Consider the following 18010-nt stretch of genomic DNA (forward strand, 5'->3'; position numbering starts at 1 on the left):
GACACTTGTAATACCGTCTTCCACCTGTAGGTGGTGCTACATGATACACATTTACACAAAGAGAATTTGCGTCTCCACCCTCCTGGCCCCCAAGACCACCGGCAAAGATAAAAACACCCCTATACACTAATAGGGGTCATGCTAATCCTATGTAGCAAGTCTGGATGTAATCGGACCAGAAATGTAGGAGAAGTAGCGCAACAAACAAATGCACAAACACTGGTCCATGAATTATAGTAAGGATATGGGGAGGGACCCGAAAAGTCGAATCGTATGTCAAATAAAGCTTATTAGTACGGTTTAATCAAGCCCATCAGCACACATGCGCGGTACGCACCTCCTTAAAAATATAATGTGGGCCTCAGACATGAGGCCTATCGGCCTCTGCTGATTATACGAGACTGTAGTGCGGTGCAATGCGCACGACTTGTCTTGCCAATAAAGGAAGCAACAACGTATGTAACCACAAGCGTCTTTATTCCACGGATCAAACTATAGCACTGCCGTGCTCGGGGCTGTGAGCCCCGTGTATATCCCGAGGCCACGCCTACCCCTCGGGCGTGGCCGACACCCTCCTGGTGCGCGGAATGATGTCATCGCGCCAGCAAGCCATCGTGTCCGCCACACGCGCCCCCCCCCCCCCCCAGAATTCCCGCGCACCTGAAGGGTCAGTTTGCGTGGCAAACGGATGACCCGGCCGAAGCGCCCTTTGGCGGCTGGCGGCGTCTGGGATGCCGGGATGGGTGCGGGACCGGGGGGCAGCGTGCCGGCGGGGTTGGGCGGTGCCGGGGGTCCGCCCGCCGGGGGGCGGCCCGACGCGGGGGCTGAGCCACTGGCGGGGGGTGGTCCACGTCGAGGTGGGCCGGTTTGAGGCGGTCCACGGACACGCGGTCAGGAGTACCGCCGATGTCCAGGGTGAAGTGCTTCACCCCGGTCTCCAGCACGCGGAAGGGCCCGTCGTACGGGGGCCACAGCGGTATCCGGTGGGCATCGTGTCTGACGAACACATACTCCGCCGTGCGAAGCTCCGGGGTGACGTGCGTTGGTGGGCGCCCGTGGTGCGCGGTCGGCACCGGGGCGAACCTTTGGGCGGTCTCCTGCAGCGCGGAGCGCTGCTGCGCCGCGGACCATGGTGCCGTGGAGTCGGGGAGGAACTCGCCCGGCACCCGCAGCGGTTGTCCGAAGACCAACTCCGCCGCGGATGCGCGCAGATCGTCCTTGGGCGCCGTCCGGAGGCACAGCAGGACCCAGGGGAGCCTGTCGACCCAGCCGCCGTCGCGGAGGGTGGCCCGGAGCGCGGACTTTAAGGAGCGTTGGAAACGCTCGCACAGGCCATTGGCCTGGGGATGATAGGCCGTGGTACGGTGCAGCTGGACACCGAGCCCCCGCGCGACCGCCCCCCAGAGCTCTGAGGTGAACTGGGGGCCGCGGTCGGACGAGATGTCCGAGGGGGCGCCGAACCGAGCAACCCAGGTGGCGATGAACGCCTGCGTGACGTCTGCCGCCGTCGTCGCCGCCAAAGGCACGGCCACCGGGTGGTGCGGTCCACCATGGTGAGGACGTGGGTGAAACCCCGCGAGGGGGGCAGAGGTCCCACCAAGTCCACGTGAACATGGTCGAACCGACGTTCGGGCACCGTAAACGGGGCCAACGGGGCCTGGGTGTGGCGGTGCACCTTCACGCGCTGGCACGCGAGGCACGTCCTGGTCCAATCGCGGACGACCTTCTGGAGGCCATGCCAGACGAACTTGTCAGTGACCAGCCTCTGGGAGGCCTTCGTGCCCGGGTGGGACAGGCCGTGGATGGCGTCAAAAACCGGGCGCTGCCAGCCCACGGGCACGATGGGGCGAGGCCGCCCGAGGGAGACGTCGCACAAGAGGGCCGTGCCCGCGCCTCGGTGACCTCGGTGACGCGGAGGCCCGTGATGGCGGTCCGCAAGGCCTGGACGTTGGGGTCGGTGGTCTGGTCCGCCGCCATCCGGGTATAGTCGATGCCGAGGTGGACCGCGTGGGCGACGGACCGGGAAAGGCAATCCGCCACTGGGTTGTCCTTCCCCGCGACGTGCCGGATGTCCGTTGTGTACTCGGACACGGCCGAGAGGTGACGCTGCTGCCGGGCCGACGACGGCTCGGCGACCTTGGCCATCACGAAGACCAGGGGCTTGTGGTCGACGAAGGCCATGAACGAACGGCCCTCGAGCAGATGGCGAAAGTGCCTGACCGCCAGGTGAAGCCCGAGCAACTCGCGGTCGAAGGTACTGTACCGGCGTTCGTGCGGGCGAAGCTGCCGGCTGAAAAACGCCAGCGGTTGCCAAGCTCCACGCACCCATTGCTCGTGCACCGCGCCCACCGCGTAGTCCGACGCGTCGGTGGTGTGGGCGATCGGTGCATCGGGCGCCGGGTGCGCGAGCATGGTGGCGTTAACCAGGGCGAGCTTCGCGCCCGCGAACGCCACGTCCATCTGCTCGGTCCAAACGATGTCACCTTTGCCCGGCTTCCCCCGGAGGGCCTCGTGCAGGGGGCGCAGGAGCTGGGCGATGCGGGGCAGGAAACGGTGGTAAAAGTTCACCATGCCCAGGAACTCCTGGAGCCCCCTGATTGTGCGGGGGTGCGGAAACCCCTTGACCGCCTCCACCTTTGCTGGTAAGGGGATGGCCCCGTGCCTGGTGACACGGTGCCCCAAAAAGTCGATCTCGGCGACGCCGAACCGGCACTTGGCGGGGTTCACGATCAGGCCATGCTGGACCAGGCGTTCGAAGAGCGTGCGGAGATGGCGGAGGTGCTCTTCACGGGGCGCGCTTGTGACGAGGATGTCGTCCAGGTAGACATAGACGAAATCCAGGTCACGCAAGACGCTGTCCATCAGACGTTGGAACGCCTGAGCCGCATTCTTCAAACCGAAGGGCATCCGAAGGAACTCGAAAAGGCCGAATGGCGTAATGACGGCCGTCTTCGGGATGTCCTCCGGCCGGACGGGGACCTGGTGGTAGCCACGTATGAGGTCCACCTTAGAAAAGCAGGACATTTTCGCCAACCGGGCGGAAAAGTCCTGGATGTGAGGGACCGGGTAACGGTCGGGGGTGGTGGCATCGTTGAGGCAGCGGTAGTCTCTGCACGGCTGCCATCCCCCGCCAGGCTTAGGCACGATGTGTAGCGGCGACGCCCAAGCACTCTTGGAGCGCCGCACGATGCCCAGCCGCTCCAGCGTAGCGAACTCCGCTCTCGCCAACGCGAGCTTCGTCGGTTCGAGGCGGCGGGCCCGGGCGTAGACCGGTGGCCCGACGGTGGGTATGTGATGTTCCACCCCATGCTTGACGACCACCGCCGAGAGGGTGGGCCGCGTGAGGGCCGGGAAGCTGGCGAGGAGGCGGGTGAACTCGTCCGCTGCTGGGAGCGTACAAACCAACATCGCCGGGATTGGACCGCTCAGCAAGCCGCTTGGCGAGCTGCTCGCTGAGCCGCTCAGGGAGCTGCCCAACGAACTGCTCAGCGTGCAAGCAAGCGAGCTGAACGTTTCTGCCTGGACGATGCACCTGTTCTGTACATCCACCAACAGCCCATTTGCACACAGGAAATCCGCACCGAGCAATGCCATGGGCACGCTGGCGGTTACGAACGTCCATTGAAAGCGTTGCCCTCTGAACCGCAGGGAGAGGCAGTGCTTCCCGAATGTGCGTATGGGCGTACCGTTGGCTGCAAGCAGCGCGGGGCCCCGGCCCGCGGCTCGCTTGTCGGATGTGGAGGCGGGGATAACGCTCACCTGTGCGCCCGTGTCACAGAGGAAGCGACGCCCGGACAAGGTGTCCATGACAAACAGGAGGCTGCCGGAATGGCCGACGCTCAGAGCCGCTACCGAGCGCCGGCTTTGTAGTTTCCCGACTTGCCGAACGAGAACGGCGGGCAACAATTCCTCGCCATGTGGCCAAACCTGGCGTGGAAATGGCACCAGGTTTGCGGCGAAGGTGGACGCCGTGGTTTTCGCGGTGGTGGTGGGTGGGGCGTGGCGGCGGCCACGCGGTGTGCATCAGCCTCGAGATCCACGAGGTGTGGTGCATCAGCATCAGCGTCAGCCCCGGGATCCGCGACGGCCGCACCGAAGCTCGCCCGCGTGTCACACACCGCGAAAAACTTGTCGGCCTCAACGGCCAGCGCGCGGGGTTCCTTTATCTTGGAACCGGCCAAAGCGAGGCGTACCTGGGCCGGTAGCTGGCGTAAAAAGAGCGCCCGGAATAAAAAATCCGGTGCTTTGTCCCCTAGTAGCGACAGCATGTGGTCCATTCGGACCGATGGTCGCGTGTCGCCAAGGTCGGGAAGGTCCAGGAGACGGTCGGCCCGTTCGTCCTCTGTGAGGCCGAACGTGGCGATGAGGCGGCGCTTGAGCACCTCGTACCTGTGGTCGGCCGGTGGGTTCCGCAGGACGGACACGACTCAGGCGGCTGTGCCGGGCCCGAGGGCGGCGATGACGTGGAAATAGCCGTCTCGTCCGCCGTTATGCCACGAAGCTGAAACTGGGCTTCGGCCTGCATAAACCATATCTCCGCCTGAGCTTCCCAAAACTCAGGGAGTTTCACCGCTACCGCGTTGCTGCTCGTCATGGCACGTTCTGTAGGTCAGCGTCAGCTGAACTAGTCGAGGTCACCAATGTAGTGCGGTTCTATGCGCACGACTTGTCTTGCCAATAAAGGAAGCAACAACGTATGTAACCACAAGCGTCTTTATTCCACAGATCAAACTATAACACTGCCGTGCTCGGGGCTGTGAGCCCCGTGTATATCCCGAGGCCACGCCTACCCCTCGGGCGTGGCTGACACCCTCCTGGTGCGCGGAATGATGTCATCGCGCCAGCGAGCCATCGTGTCCGCCACAAGACCATGGTTTGTTGCGTCAGATTTCAATTGGCTCTGTTTGGGTTGGGTGTTATTAATGATGAGGGACCCCCCAAAAAATCGAATCAATTTCAAAAATATATATTAGTAAGGTTTGATCAAGCCCGTCAAAATGCATGGTACATGCCCTCCTAAAGAATGAACAACCCCAATATTGGGGTTAAACAAACCGTTACTGTGTGCCAAATAGCTCATTCTGATATAACTGTAAGGAGGATGACATGGATGAAAGGTGTTGAGTTAATCTTTTAAGAGTGTTTTAAATGTGTGTTTTCCAATCATGCTGTTCATCTTTTAAGAGTGTTTTAAATGTGCATTTCCCAATCACGCTTTTCATCTTTGAAGAGTGTCTTAAATGTGTGTTTCCCAATCATGCTGTTCATCTTTTAAGAGTGTTATAAATGTGTTTCCCAATCACGCTGTTCATCTTTGAAGAGTGTTTTAAATGTGTGTTTCCCAATAACGTTGTTCAACTTTGAAGAGCGTTTTAAATGTGTGTTTCCCAATCACGCTGTTCATCTTTGAAGAGTGTTTTAAATGTGTTTCCAAATTGGCCCGTTAGCGGATTTTGGCACAGGTTGTGACCACAGTGCAGGCATTCTTGTTTATTAAATTTATTATTTTGAACTAGTTGACGAACATAATATGGAGCTTATGTTTTCACCCTTGTCTGTTTGTTTGGCTGTTTGTCTGTCTATGAACAGGGTAGCTCAAAAGGTTGTTGACAAATTCGGACAAAATTTGGTGGAGAGGTTGGGTATGTGACAAGGACGAAATGATTAGATTTTGGTGAAGATCCAGATCCAGATCCGACCTATCAGTGGGATACGAAACGTAAACTGTTCAGGCTAAAGATGTTTGCTTTTTACCGAGTGCTGTTCTAGTTGTTGTAGCCTGTTAAAATTATTTCAATTCAAGAAAATTGTAAATTGACTGTAATTCAGCCTGTAGCTGTGAAAGTGTTTTTTGAAATAAACCTACTATTATTTTGAAATAAACCTTTCTCGAGATGCCGAGATTAAGGAAAAACTCAATTCAACACAAATTTATATTAACAAGACCGAAAGTCTAACAGCGGCAAAGCCGGGCTTATAAAATATTATTGCGGTTTTGCAATAAAGGCAAACCCCCTATAGTTAATTGCACGACAACATGTAGCCTGCAGTAGTTAGTTATTTCTTATTAAATGTAAAGATTAGCTCCCCTCCCAATTTTAGTACTCCACACCAATATGCGTTGAGTTAGGCAGGATTTCAAACCTCGTACTGGTGAACAAAGACGTTGGTTCGTATGCAGGGAGGCGTGGCTAAAAATACAGTCCACGTGATCAACCGCGGCTGTGGTGGGCGTGGCTAACTGAAAAGCCCACGTCACCAGCAGGCGACCAATGAGGGGTCGTGGACACGTCTGGGCAAAGAGTCCTATGGGCATAGAGTCTGGGCGCTGGGCATAGAGTCCACCAGTCACCGGCAGGTGACTAATGGGTTGTAAAACCTCCCCGAATGAAAGCGGGAAGGAGGAATGAAACCTTCCTAGGGGGAGGCAAGGCTGAATGGCCGCAGGTGACCAACCTTGGCCAATGGGAGGCCGTGGAACCTTCTCGAAGTACATTCCACCCGATATAGGTCCATGCCCACCGTCATTCGAGCTCTCTCTTGGCGTTCATCTCTCTCGGCGTTCATATTGAAGCTGGCTGTCCGACGTGCTGGTTCGTCTTTCCTGCGATGCAATTCATCCGAGCTGGATCGTCGTTTGTGCGGACCTTCAAGCTGCGCGTCCTGAACGACCGTGAGCTGCGCACGGGAGCTGGCGGACCCAGGTCAGCGTCGACACGTACATTGGTACCTGTGCTTCATTCCCTGTGTGTGTGTGAAGGCGCCTGTTGGGATTAGGTTAGGTAAGGATTATTAAGACTGCCTTTCGTCTCTTTGCCTTGTAAATAAAAGGCTGTACATTGTGTTCTTTTCAAACCTGTTCGAGTACGTCTTTTCCTCATTGGCCTAGCATCGTCCGAAACCGAATTCGACTCGTCAATCAGGCCCATCAATCACGGAAGATAACGCCGCGACCCACACCATGTGATCCGCTCGGCACACCATAAGGTGTGGGGAACGCGAGGGTTCAATACCCAGACTTTCTGGCCACGTGTCTCGAAGGTATTTGGGATTCATTGACCAGCAAACTCTTCGGTGCGTGGCTGGGAGACTGGCGATTGGAGTTGCTTCACAACCCGCCGGTTGCGAGCTTCGTCGCCGCCGATGGCCCAGTGGACTCGGAATCTGAGGGGAACCGGGGTCATAACCCGCCCCTTAGTACGTCGCCAGACCCGGGATCCGCAACAATATTATAAACCACAAACACACATGATTAGCTATTTAAACAGTCGCTAATGCTGTTCATACCATTAAACAAAGAAATTTGGAGGAATCCCGACATCCGTGAGGTAAGTTTTACTTCCAGAACTGAGGGACTGAGACGGACAAACACTATTCTAGACAGCTTTTCCCTATGGGCTACGCCATAAAAAGGACATAATTAGATTACATTTCATTTTGAAAATGTATTTCAAGGACATTGTCGTGTTAAAGTGGTCTGTTAACACAGACCACTGAACGGATGGACATAACTGCTTTACTTCTTGGACCTTTCAAATTATGGCGTTCTTGCACATGCGCAACAATGTGATGAGACACAAGAGAACCTCGTATCTTTTAGAACAGGTTTATTTCCCGAAACGAACAACAAATAACGAGGCAAGATAAATTCAATAAATAACTATGTACAAAAATACTACGAAACCTATGGCACCACACACCAGATTTGACTACAGACGGGGAGGGGAATGAGACCTGGTTGGGCTTATCTCTGGTGGCAATGGAGGAGGAGGTGAGCAGTCTCGAACAGGTGAGAGGACAGAGAGGCAGGACGACGATGCAGACAAGGGGGCAACAATGCAGGCACAGAGCGAAGGCAGGTAGGCTATTATGCTATTGTGATTTCTGTATACTGCAGTAAGGATTGCCTGAAGTGATTGCAGTACTGATTAAAACAGTCTGCAGAGAATAACTCCTTAATACTCGAGTTAAAACTTAGTTGGTTGCAGTTATAATTACAGTAGTCAGCAGAGAATTTCCCTAGTAAAGGGATGGTGGGTTATTTTACCTGGGTTAGCTAGTGGACAAAATTTGGAAACACAAATATAAGTCACTTAAACAGGGCATTGGGCCACCATGTGTGGCCAATACGGCCTGTATGCGCTGGGCATAGAGTCCACCAGCGTCTGGAATTCTGCGGGAGGGGAGGGATGCGGCAGCATTCTTCCACGAAAAAAGTAAATCAACTCACACCTGTTTGATGGAGGTGGAAAACTCATTGCAGAATATCCCATAAGGAATATCCCCGAAATGCTCGATTGGGTTCAGATCTGATGATCAGGAAGGCCATGACATATGAAAAACATCAGTGTCATGCTCATCAAACCATTGGGCGACCAGTCTGTGGACGGGGGCACTTGGGGGTCTCTTCTTTCAGCCATAATTAAAGGCTACCAGGCCTGTGCAGCATTGTTATACATTACCTTAAGCATGCTGTGATGTTATTTGCTTAATTAACACATGAGCCACATAGTATGTGTAGAAGCTGTTGCTTGTTGTCCCTCATTTACCCAGGTGTTTCCATTTTGTTTGTTCTCTACTTGTATATCGCTGAGGAGTGGGGGTCGGGGAGTTCCCCATGTGGACACTGTCAAAATAATTTAATAGATGCTGATGTCATTGGCTTCCAGATTGGGAAAATAGAGTTAAACAAGGTAGAAAAAAACCATTTTATTAAAATGGAAAAACATGTAGGGATGGAATCCCCGAAAAATAACCAGACTAGGTACGAATCCACAATCCTCGGATTGCATCAGTTTATGAAGTGCCCTTGGATTATGGATTGCTGTCACGACATATTTGGCCATTTATCTTATAGTTGGCAATAGTAACAATTGTATGAAGATGTCTATGTTAGAGGTAGTTGTAAATTTGTAGTGTTGGTTGTTGTAATTGTGTATTTTATTTGTTGTGGGATTGAGACAGAAAACTGGCAAAAGATGTGATGGCAATCCGTAAAAGGATTTTGGTGTTGCATTGTGGTGTCATTACTTCCTACCTTGTTTGTTTATTTTTTAGGGATTCCATCCCTGCATGTTTTTTCATTTTTATAATACGTTTAAAAAAAAACTTGTGTATAGTATTGTTACATTTGTGGGGGTAGAGATTCATCTCATAGGAAAGTTCAAAATGTTTAGTTTAACATGGACCGTGTGACGTGAAGAAGAATAACCTCGATGTACTAAGTATGGAATCTGTATATAATAAGATCGTATATGTGTCTCCATACGATGGGTGGAGCTATGCTAATTAACTAGGGCTTAAGGATAATCCCCAGTGTGTAATTGCCCTGGAGAAGATTGTCATGGGGCCCGCAAGGCTAACCCCCGCTCTAGCAGGGAAAATGGCCTTAAAATGCCTGTTTGTTGTATTTCAAACAAAAGGAGCTGCCATTAACCCACAACACCGTCATGTCGACAAAGAGCCTAACATTTGCCAATTGGCAAGTAAACCCCGCCCCCCGAACATTCCTGATGGGCGTCAAGAAGGCCATGAGGCTCCGCCCTGAAGGGGATGATTGGTCGGGGAGATGAACGATGTAATGGGACGTCAGGATTGGTCGGGGTGACATCAGAGAGGGACAAAAGAGGAAGATCCCGCCTCCCTCTCTCTCTCTCTTCTGGTTCTGGCGATCGGATCGGGTGGTCGCAGCATTTATCTCTCTCTTGAACTGGCTGCGTGGCGAGCAGTCACATTTTGTCTCTCTCACGTTCTGGACTTGGTCGCGGCGATCGCATTGTTACTGGTTTGTGTGGATCGTGGAGGAGGAAGAAGAAGCAGTCTCTAGCTCTCTGCTGCTAGCTTCGTGGCTGGCGGACGGTCGCTCTTCTCGTGTGCGCCGAAAAGAGAACATTCGGGGCTCTGTGGAGCCTATGCCAAGTTGATCGAGCGGGGAAGGTTTGGCTGTCTGCTGCACGGCTCAGTGCGCTGGCACGATTGACCGGCACCATTGTTCGGGCATTTTGACGCGCGGTCCTCTCAGCGACTTTTCCCAATGAAGTACTCATCGAGACCAGAGCTGAGTGCCAAATCAAAGGGTGGGATTTTCTTTTTATTTTCTAGAATCATTCCCTTGTCTGTTTCGTGTATCTGAGTGGAGACGTTTCAAATTAGGAATTATAGGTTGTTTTTTTTTTTACCTCAACATTTATTTTGCCATTTTATCGTTTCACATTTATTCTAATAAATTCATTATTTTTGTTGCATCTTACTTTTGTGTGTCTTGTCCGTTTACTCGGTTGTAGGTTCGAGGAATAAAAACCCTGTGGCGGCCGTCTGATTAGATAAGGGTTCGGGCCTTTCCCACGCGTGCCAAAGATAATCCCGCCAAGTTGCGAAATAAGCCTCGGAGTTAACTGTTCGGCTATCTGTCCAAGACTGGTCTTCATCAGCCATGGACGTGACAGTATATATGCTAGCATGGTACACTTCAGTGACGGTTTTGTAGATGTCTCGCCTAAAATGAACAATTTTTTTGGAGTGTGTATTTGTAGAAACGGGAATTCAGTGTATATATTCAATGAACAGACATCACAGTGGATGCAGCTGGTAACTTTGGAAACCTCGTTCCATTCCACCAGCGAATATTTCCAATCCATGCTTGTTGTACCTCTGAAGTGCTGCTTGGGAGCGAGGGTGATATTATGAAAGCTGAGCTAGGAAACGGATTTAGGCATGTTTTGGGCCTACCGCTTGATGGAAGATCACTGAAGTCCGTTCCGTGCCAAGTGACCAGCTCCAGGCACCGATCCCTCTCCACATCGATTCTTCAGCCCTCTTCCTGCCTCCTCTTTCGATACTCGCCATAGCTTTGCTTTCGGCTATTTGCATTCCTTATTTCTCACAGCATTTCACTTTGGTTTCCCATTCGATGATTAGTAGTTTCAGTTTCATTTTTAAACATGTTTCGCTTTGGGATATCAGTTTTGATTCGTCATCCTAACTTGTGATGTGACACGAATGTTGCATGAAAAAGGTAGTCAAAAACGATTTTAGGGGGAATTATTTTCAATTTCGAATTAAAGGGGCCTATAGTGGCTGAAGGGTCTCGACGTCTGACAGGTTGGAGGAATTGAAGGGGTCTAAAATGTCCAAATTGTCTTTCCTTATAATGTCTGTAGGTCTGAAAAGTGTCGAAAGGGTCCAATAAGTTCTACAGGTCTCAAAAGGGTCTAAATGTGTGTGAAGGGATCTAAAAGGTATTTACAGGGTCTAAATTAATATGTAGGAGTCCAAAAGGTTTAGGGGTGGCAAGGGTCTAGGAGGCATAAGAGGTCTCAAGGGTGCAATGCGATCGACAAGGGAAAAAGGATTAAAGCTGTAGTAAAGAGGTCAAAGCAGTAAGGTCACAAACAAACAAACAAAATGTCACTTTTGTATACTGTACAGTGTACAGTATGGATTTAGTCTTTGCTGTCACATGTGTTAAACAATATGTTACATGATTCCTCATCTTCTTCAGTTGCTTTCTCAATATTGTTTATCTCAAGTCCTTATTATATCCTGCTAATTTACACTAAATGTAGTTCTTTTCTGTAGTCCTTTTATCAACCATCTCCTGCATCATCTCTCCATGTTAGTTGATTTTATTGAGACAATTTTTCTGCCGCCTTCAAATTTTTTCCTTCTTCTGTATCAGAACCCTTCTTTTCCTCGTTTTTGTTTTGACGACACATCCGATAAGGAATGTACAGGACCTCCAACAGGTTTACGAAGGCGCACATCCCCGACACAGTAAGCATGAAAATGGAGAACGCTGTCTTTTCACTGCGCCGAGGCACAAAACAGTCTGTAGGAGAAGGGCAAGGAACCTCAGAACATTGGAGGATTCGAGGAATTCGCAGTCCAACCTTGCTGTAAATGTTCAAATAAAAGAGAACTGATCCGCACTCGAGCATGAACCTGTAAATACACAGACACGGACAGAAATGAGGATGAAAACTGCATGGCAACAATGGGTCGGCTAGGCAGAAGATCTCATTGAATTATAAACTCTTGTATAATAAATAGCAAAGGTACCTGGCATTGCCAGGTAACGCAAAGTCACTTCGTAAAGGGAATATGAAGAGAGGGGGAGAGAGAGGAGAGGAGGGGAGGAGAAGGGTGGTGGAGGATAGGGGAGGGGGAGAGCAAAAGGAGGAAGGGAGAAGGGACAGGGAAGGGAAAAGGGACAGGGAGGGAAGAAGGGACAGGGAGGGAAGAAGGGACAGGGAGGGAAAAAGGGACAGGGAGGGAAGAACGGACAGGGAGGGGAGAAGGGATGGGGAAGGGAGAAGGTATTGGAAAGAGGTGAGGTGGGGAGGGGAGAAGGGAGTGGAAAGAGGTGGGGTGGAGAGAGTATGGGGAGGGGAGAGGGGAGTGGAAAGGGGCAGGGGAGAGAGAAGGGAGTGGAAAGGGGCAGGGGAGAGAGAAGGGAGTGGAAAGGGGTGGGAGTGGAAAGGGGCAGGGGAGAGAGAGGAGGGGAGAAGGAAGTGCAAAGGGGCAGGGGAGAGAGAAGGGAGTGGAAAGGGTGGAGGAGAGAGAGGAGGGCACATGAGAGTGGAAAGGGGTGGGGTAGAGAGCGTATTGGGACGGGAGAAGGGAGTGGAAAGAGGCAGGGGAGAGAGAAGGGAGTGGAAAGGGGCAGGGGAGAGAGAAGGGAGTGGAAAGGGGTGGGAGAGAGAGGATGGGAGAAGGGAGTGCAAAGGGGCAGGGGAGAGCGAAGGGAGTGGAAAGGGGTGGGGGAGAGAGAGGAGGGCAGAAGGGAGTGGAAAGGGGTGGGGGAGAGAGAGGAGGGCCCAACACAAGTCGAACCCAACTGCTCCTGGACTCTGTTTCCTTCTCTCCTGACAAGGTGGAGAAGTTTTTGTCAAACGTCGACTCTGATTCTGCAACTGGACTAGACGGCATCAGCCCACGGGTCCTAAAATCCTGCTCTGCCACTCTATCTCACCCTCTCTCTGTTCTTTTCACCCTCTCGTTTGCTCAAGGTCATCTGCCAGCATCTTGGAAATCAGCAAACATTACCGCTTTACACAAAAAAGGTGCAAAAACAGATCCTTGCAACTACAGACCAAGAGCCCGCTTCCAATTATCAGCAAAGTCATGGAATCCATCATTGCTTCGGATATCAAATCCTTCCTCTTCTCCAATGGCTTGATCTCTGATCATCAATTTGGATTCAGACCAGGTCATTCTACTCTGGACATGTTGCTTCTGCTGTCTCAACAATGGATGGAGGTCCTCAATGCCAAACAGGAAATCAGAGCTGTCTCACTTGACATATCTTGTGCCTTCGATACGGTCTGGCACCCATCTCTGCTCACCAAACTCTCCTCCAATGGTATCCATGGAAATCTCCACTCATGGCTTGCGGACTTCCTCTCTGGTCGAAGGCAACGTTTGGCCCTGAATGGATTTCTCTCATCTCCCCTTCCTGTTCTGGCCGGAGTTCCCCAAGATAGTGTTCTGGGCCGTGTGCTATTTCTGGTCTTCATCAATGATCTCTCCGACTCTCTGGAAAATCCTCTCTATCTCTTTGCTGATGACTCCACTATCTGCCGCTCCATTCCTCATCCCTCAGATCGGCAGTCTGCAGCCTCCTCACTCTCTGCAGACCTGGACAAAATCACAGACTGGTCAAACAAGTGGAACATGTCTTTCAATCCTGACAAATCTCACACTCTTACAATGTCTCTCCGAAAGGAACGACTGGAAAACCCTCCCATCTACTTTCTCAACAATCCTCTTCAAGAAGTTCTGTCGCTCAAGCTTTTGGGTCTCACTATCTGCCATGATCTTTCTTGGGAAAACCACATTTCCAAGCTGGCCTCCAAAGCCCGTCGCCGACTGGGCATCCTCCGTCGTGCGAAGTCCTTCCTTGGCACACCTGAGCTCCTCACCACATACAAGGCTTTCATCTGCAGCTCAATAGAATACTGTTCCCCCCTCTGGCCTGGTGCTCCTGCCTCACACCTAGCTCGGCTTCACGCTGTTGAAACCAAAGCTTTCAGAATCATTGGAATCTCCTGCGATGAAATTAACTCCGAGGGCCTTTCACTCACTCAAAGCAGGCAGGTTGGTGGTCTTTCTGTCTTCTACCGACTCCTCTCCGGCCTTGCTCCCCCAGCTCTCTCTGTGCTCTGTCCCCCCAATATTCCTTCAGGTCGCACAAGATCTGCCTGCAACCCTCTTATGGTTAAACTGCCAAAATCTAGGCTCTCTGCTCACCTTCGCTCTTTCATTCCCCTTTTCTCCCACCTCTGGAACAAACTCCCCCACTCCCTTCAATCCCACTCCTCCCTCCAGGTCTTTAAAACAGCTGTTCACCACCATCTCTTATCCTCCCCCATCCAAAACCTTGATCTTTTCTACCCCCGCTAATTCACCCCAGATACACTTTTTTTTGAAATTCGAACTTCTTTCCTGGAAGTCCTTGCAGTGTTCATATGTTTTATACCTCTCCCACCTCCCCCAAAGCCCTACCCCTCCCACATTTCTCCCGATGTCCCTGCTCTCAAATGTTGTGTTTGTGTCCTTCCCCCTCTCTCCCCATCTTGTCTGCCGCTCCCCTTATTTTTTGTGTTTTGTGTGTCGGTTTGACTTTTTGTGTGATTAATGTTAGCTCTTTCACGAGCCTCGATCTTGTATGCAAAAAAAAGGGGGGAAAAAAAGAAGAAGGGAGTGGAAAGGGGTGGGGGAGAGAGAGGAGGGGAGAAGGGGGTGGAATGGGGCAGAGGAGAGAGAGGGGGGTGGGAGAGAGGGGTACGGGAGAAGGGAGTGGAAAGGGGTGGGGGAGAGCAAACGACCCATAGTTTTCAAACAGCACATAACATTTCAAGAGATTATAACAACTTAAGGGATGCGACACAACCTGCAGCTGGCACCACGGCTGTCACCCCTTCCCCTCCCTCATCCCACTCCCTCCCCTGCCTTGCCTTCTCTCGGACCCCAACCCACCCTTTCCCCTGCATATGACCAAACATCAAAAAAATCACTCAAAGTTGAGCAACAAAGTCATTACAAATATTTAAGCAAAACGGCAAATGAAGCAAATGGAAAGCTAAGAAAATGGTGAATCCACGGTGTACAATTACCGAGCAGATTGTATCGTCCTCGCCAAGCGGCTTATGCACTCAAGCAACCACTCCAACTGAACTGACGAGATGCCCGGTGTGGGAGATGATTGTTTTTAATTAAACCTTTCTCTTGTTTTATGGCTGACAAGCTGGTCTGTGTTTCTCCCCCTGCCCTTCCCCACATATGTGTTAATCTCCTATTAAACGGTTTGTAATTCAGTACGGTGCCTTTAGTGTCTCATCGGACTTCGACACCTGTGTGTCCAATGATGTCCGAATTGGACAAATGAACACGTTTTTAAATAATCGGAACTGCTGCTAAGGTAAATTCCTGAAGTTAAAATTCTGAAATTTGATTCAGGTGAAGAGCATGTGTGGAAATTAAATAAAGGCACGAACACCGGCGTTTATAAGCATTGTGATGTAGACAGGAATACAGTGATTTGTAGGCTTGTGAGTTGTATATCTCGAGGGATTGTGAGTTGGCAGGCGGCCGTGATGGAAAGGGGGTTTGAAGGCTTGAAGTGGGGAGTGGGTAGGCATTCTCTCAAGCAGGGATTAAACCCATGTCCTTGTCCGAGGTCAAAGAAGGTCTTTGTCCGAGGTCATTATTTACTTTTATCGGTGTGTGTATAATATATGCATCAGCAAGTAAGATTATTGGTTTCGGGTTATTTATTGTCACATATAAGGTGCAAAAACAGATCCTAGCAACTACAGACCAATCAGCCTTCTCCCAATTATCAGCAAAGTCATGGAATCCATCATTGCTTCTGATATGAAATCTTTCCTCTTCTCCAATGGCTTGATCTCTGATCATCAATTTGGTTTCAGACCAGGTCACTCTACTCTGGACATGCTGCTTCTGCTGTCTCAACAATGGATGGAGGTCCTCAATGCCAAACAGGAAATTAGAGCTGTCTCCCTCGACATATCACGTGCCTTCGACACGGTCTGGCACCCCGCCCTGCTCACCAAACTCTCCTCCTTTGGTATCCATAGAAATCTCCACGCATGGCTGGCGGACTTCCTCTCTAGTCGTCGTCAACGTGTGGCCCTGAATGGGTTTCTCTCATCTCCTCTTCCTGTTCAGGCTGGAGTTCCCCAAGGCAGTGTTCTGGGCCCCGTGCTTTTTCTGGTCTTCATCAATGATCTCTCTGACTCTCTCGAAAATCCTCTCTATCTCTTTGCTGATGACTCCACTCTCTGCCGCTCCATTCCTCTTCCCTCAGATCGGCAGTCTGCTGCCTCCTCACTCTCTGAAGACCTGGACAAAATCACAGACTGGTCAAACAAGTGGAACATGTCTTTCAATCCTGACAAATCTCACACTCTTACTATGTCTCTCCGAAAAGATCGACTGGACAACCCTCCCATCTACTTTCTCAACAATCCTCTCCAAGAAGTTCTGTCGCTCAAGATTTTGGGTCTCACTATCTGCCATGATCTTTCTTGGGAAAACCACATTTCCAAGCTGGCCTCCAAAGCCAGTCGCCGACTGGGCATCCTCCGTCGTGCGAAGTCCTTCCTCGGCACACCTGAGCTCCTCACCACATACAAGGCTTCATCCGCAGCTCAATGGAATACTGTTCTCCCCTATGGGCCGGTGCTCCTGCCTCACACCTAGCTCGGCTTCACGCTGTTGAAACCAAAGCTTTCAGAATTATTGGAATCTCCCGCGATGAAGCTATCTCTGAGGGCCTTTCACTCACTCACCGCAGGCAGGTAGGTGGTCTTTCTGTCTTCTACCGACTCCTCTCCGGCCTTGCACCCCCAGCTCTCTCTGTGCTCTGTCCCCCAAATATTCCTACAGGTCGCACAAGATCTGCCAGCAACCCTCTGATGGTTAAACTGCCGAAATCTCGGCTCTCCGCTCACCTTCACTCTTTCATTCCTCTTTTCTCCCGCCTCTGGAACAAACTCCCTCACTCCCTTCAATCCCACTCCTCCCTCCAGGTCTTTATAACAGCTGTTCACCACCATCTCTTATCTTCCCCCATCCAAAACCTTGATCTTTTCTACCCCCGCTAATTCACCCCAGATCCACCTTGTTTGAAATTCCAACTTCTTTCCTGGAAGTCCTGGCAGTGTCCATATGTTTTATACCTCTCCCACTGCCCCCTTCCCACGCCCCCCCCCCCCAAAGCCCTCGCCCTCTCTCAGATCTCTCGATGTCTCCATGTCTCTCGGTCCCTGCTCTCAAATGTTGTGTTTGTGTCCTTCCCCCTCTCTCCCCATCTTGTCTACCGCTCCCTATGTTATATGTTTTATGTGTCGGTTTGTCTTTCTGTGTGTTCATGTGATTAATGTTCGCTCTTTCACGAGCCTCGATATTGTATACAAAAAAAAAAAAAAAAAAAAAAAAAAAAAAAATCTCGTGGTGTTGTGAGTTGTACAGGCGACCATGACAGGCCATGACCTGTTCATGGTCACTTATCCTTTCCGCATATCTCGTGGTATTGTGAGTTGGACAGGTGACCATAATGGGTGGAGAGGGCTTGAAGGTTTGGAGTGGGCAGAGGATTGACGCCTTAGGGTTGGGACGGAGGACTTGGGATTGTGAGGGGGGTTGGGAGGGGGAGGGTTTGGACTTGGGATTGTGAGGGGGGTTGGGAGTGGGAGGTGGGGGGGGGGGCGCTGGGAGTGTTGAGGATGTGAAGTCATATTTTATATGACGTGCAATTTCCACGGGTCCCCTCTAGTATAGAATAAAACGGTACAAAAGTGTTAACGAACAAATCTGTTGCCTTCTGCACCTCTTTTCAAAAGGCAGCATGTTGCTTTTGTCTATAACGTCATGATTATTTGATTAGTTTTCTTAATGGACCCAATTTTGTGCCCAAATGTCATGCTGAAGCCGGCCATACACAGGGCCGATTCATCTTTCTAAATCCCAGGTGACTATTCAAGAGCGA

This window comes from Myxine glutinosa, chromosome 2 (genome assembly GCF_964187855.1).
Source record: "Myxine glutinosa chromosome 2, kmMyxGlut1.1, whole genome shotgun sequence".
In the NCBI taxonomy this organism is placed as follows: domain Eukaryota; kingdom Metazoa; phylum Chordata; class Myxini; order Myxiniformes; family Myxinidae; genus Myxine; species Myxine glutinosa.